The 3,729-nt window shown below is 42.2% G+C and overlaps 1 non-coding gene across 1 annotated transcript; it reads right to left on the minus strand.

Moving 5' to 3' along the window:
• Positions 1-394: 394 nt before the first annotated feature.
• LOC120653134 lies at positions 395-501 on the minus strand. Its single transcript, XR_005666815.1, has one exon. It is a non-coding gene; the product is annotated as a small nucleolar RNA R71 (small nucleolar RNA).
• Positions 502-3,729: the final 3,228 nt, after the last annotated feature.

Consider the following 3,729-nt stretch of genomic DNA (forward strand, 5'->3'; position numbering starts at 1 on the left):
CATTGCATCGTCATCAGCTTCTCAAGCTATGGCCCAGAAGACACTCTGTGATTACTCTGCTCCGTCTGCTAACCAGGTCCCTACTGGGCCCGAGGTTAACACCGGAAGGGAAAATTTCGAGATCAAGACGGGTCTCATTACGATGGTGCAGGCCAGCCCTTTCTATGGCAAGGCCAATGAGGATGCCAGCGCTCATCTCCAGCAATTCCTGGAGCTTTGCAGTACTTTTGTTATCAAGGGTGTATTGCAAAATGCAATCCGGCTCGGTCTGTTTCCGTTCTCTCTCTTGGGGAGAGGGAAGCAATGGTTTTATGGTAACAAGGCTGTTGTGGACACTTAGAACAAATGTGCCAAGGCATTCCTCTCAAAGTTCTTCCCGACGGGCAAAACCAATGCTCTTCGTGGACAGATTTCGAACTTCCAGCAGACATCAAATGAGTCAATTCCTGAAGCTTGGGAGAGACTTCAGAAGTATATTCTAGCATGTCCGCACCATGGAATGGACAATTGGCTTATTCTATAGAACTTCTACAACAGGTTGACACAATCATCCTGTGATCATGTGGATGCCGCTGCGGGTGGAGCTTTCTTCTCGCTGACCATTGAAAGAGCTACATCATTGATCGAGAAGATTGTGTCCAACTAAGGTTGGAGCGATGATCGCCTCCAACCACGCCAGCGAGGTATGCACTCCGTCAAGGAGGCTGACATGCTCGCTATGAAGATTGATCTCCTCCTCAAGAAATTTGAGAATTATTCTCAAGATAAGTCTCAAATGCAAACACTTCAAGCCTTGGAAACTCGCATGACGTGCGAGATCTGCGGGAATGTCGGACATTTGGGCGACAATTGCCCAAAAACCCAAGAAGAAGCATTGTATCTCAATGGCAACAACAATGGGTTTCGTCCACAAGAAGGTTAGGGGTGGAATCAACCATGCCCATACTATCAAAGAGGTAATAGAAGTTCAAATTCGTTCAATTCTAACCAACCTACCTGGAGAGATCTTATCTACGGCCAAGCGAAGATCAATGAGTCCCTTCAAAAGAAGTTGGCCGCTACAGACAAATCAATGGAGACCATCCATGTCAAGATGGACGGATTCTCCACCACCATGAAGAACCAGCTGAGTTTCAATAAGACGCTAAAAACTCAATTAGCTCAGTTAGCGGCTGTTACACCTGCTGCTGAGTTAGGGAAGATTTCGGGGCAATACAAATCAAATCTAGAGAGCATCAATGTCATAAATGCTATGTGGAAAGAGCCACTTAGCAGGACACCCCTCAGCTATGCAGAGAAGCTCACACGCCCAAGAAGAGGTGCGTGGGGCGAGTTAGCAGCTACAGTACGAGAAGATCCTGGAACTCTAGTGATAAATTGCTCAATCTTCGATTGTGAATTTGATCACGCCCTGTGTGACTTTGGAGCCAGCGTCAACATCATGGTCAAGGTAATATTTGAAATGTTAGGCTATCCATCAATTTCCCCTACCACTATGTGTGTTCAGCTGGTGGATTCCACGATAAGATATCCCGAAGGAATAGTGGAAAGGCTTATGGTGAAAGTCAAGAATGCTTACATATTAGTGCACTTCGTAGTCCTTGATATGGAAGGAGATATTGGGATCCCGCTCATACTTGAGCGCCCGGTCCTCAAGGATACAAACGCCAGAATTGATGTAGGGATAGGAAAAATCAGCCTCTGCATCATGGGGAAGACTATGAAGTTCAAATTTCGAAACAAGTGGGAGGTATTCCTGATTCATGAGGATAATGAGAAATAGGGGTTATGGGCAGAACCCGATTGGGATGATCAAGATTATCACTCCCCTTCCAAGCCAGCTTGGAAGGATTGGGAGATTCATACTCCACCAACCGAGCCAGTGGAAGACGACCAGACGATCCCTGATTTCATCACCAATACAATATGAGAAGATTTGGAAATCGTCTATCCTACATCCGAGGATCTCATTCTTGCGTTGTCTACGCCATCAAAGAAGACCAAGAAGGTATCACGCAAGAAGAACAAGACGTCATCGACCGCTACTACTTCTACAGGTACGGACGAAACGACCTCAACCTAATCAGGTATGGAGAAAGGTCCTGCTTTTCGAACCCTAAACCAAGAGCTAGCTTGGGGGAGGTTCCCTCCCCTAAGTCAACTGTATCTCTTTACTTTCTTTTGAATAAAATTTGATAAAAACTTTTATAAACAAAATAAATATTCACTGCTTTATTTTCCTTTTCATCATGCGCGGTAAGAATATTTTAACTCCTTATGATAAGTTGAAAGGATGAGTTTTCCTTTGCTTTACCTTGTCTGTTGTGTTTAGTTTGAAAATAAGAGTTCTCTTGAGTTTAAATCTGTTGGTTATGTATATACCTTGCCAATGAACCTTAAAGTTTCGTGGGTTGCATATGCTTGATCCAAGTCTAAGTTGTTGTGAGTATAGATATAGTAAATAAAGTTGTGCAAGTTTGTTCTAGTGATGCTTGAAATCTGGAGTTGTTTTTGAAAATCTAAAAAAAGGCAAGTTCCCTATTCATACACAAAGTCCTACCAGAGCCATATGTCATATTTTATGAAAAATCTTACACCTATGCTGCTTGATGTTCTGTTGAGTTTTGTCAAATTGTGTGACCCTAGTGAGATGATTTTTATGCTTTTTCGATCATAAGCACATACACAACTCATCCATTTGCTACATTCCTATATTAGGAATTAGCACCATCATCCATCCATCTTCCATCAACAAAACTCCATGTTTTGGTAATCTCTCTCGTAGAATATCCCTGAAATAAAATAAAGTCAGATTATAGTTGCCCCAAAAAAAGAAAATATAGCATGCCAAAGAAGCACGACCCAAAAAAAGAGAGAGAGAGAGAAAGAAAGGGGTAGCCATGTCTCAAAAAAAAAGAGAAACAGAGATGATTCGAGAGAGAAAACCATTACCTCAAGGAGTAAACCACATCCATCCATCCAACCATCCATCCACTCATACACTTGCACCTTTTGATCGAGATTGCATGACTTGTTTCTCCATGGATCATCTCTTTGACTTTACAATATATGGAATGCAAGGATGCCATGTTCTTATCCTACCTTGAGCTCCACAAAGGCTTGTAGCAGTAGGAAAGATCGCATGGAAGTTGAGTGCCTCGAGAGAGTCATCCTGGGAACTTTGCCACGTTTTCAAAAATCTTTCAAAAAGTATCTCCAGATGGATTGTAGATCTATAAGCAAGTAAGTACTACTCTATCCACCGTTCAAACTCTCAACAGCCCAAGACAAGGAGATAGCTAAGAAGCCCCATAAAGGAGTAAGGTAATTGTGCAAAAGTATGATAGCTAACTTATTTAAGCTTATAAATGAATATCTTTGTTTCAGACTATGACATGACAGGTAAGGTACGAGTTAAAGTGATTTTTTGATCAACAACCTGATTTGTCCTACTTTGCTCGGGACGAGCTAAGGACAGTTTGGGGGATCTTGTTGACGCTCACTAACGACCATTTCCAGGTGTCAACTTGATCAGAAAATTATGAGAGTTTGCATTTATTACATGCATTTTTATCCAATAAAGTCCCTAAACTACACTTCACCATCTAGAAAATGCAAGTTGTGTTTTTGAGCTAATATGCAAGTTGCAAGCACACTTTGGCCCGACATAAAATCACAGAAATTATCAGAGCGACGAACCCAGTTCAGACAAGCCAAGATAGACCAAGA

The sequence above is a fragment of the Panicum virgatum genome, chromosome 9K (genome assembly GCF_016808335.1).
Source record: "Panicum virgatum strain AP13 chromosome 9K, P.virgatum_v5, whole genome shotgun sequence".
Classification (NCBI taxonomy): Eukaryota; Viridiplantae; Streptophyta; class Magnoliopsida; order Poales; family Poaceae; genus Panicum; species Panicum virgatum.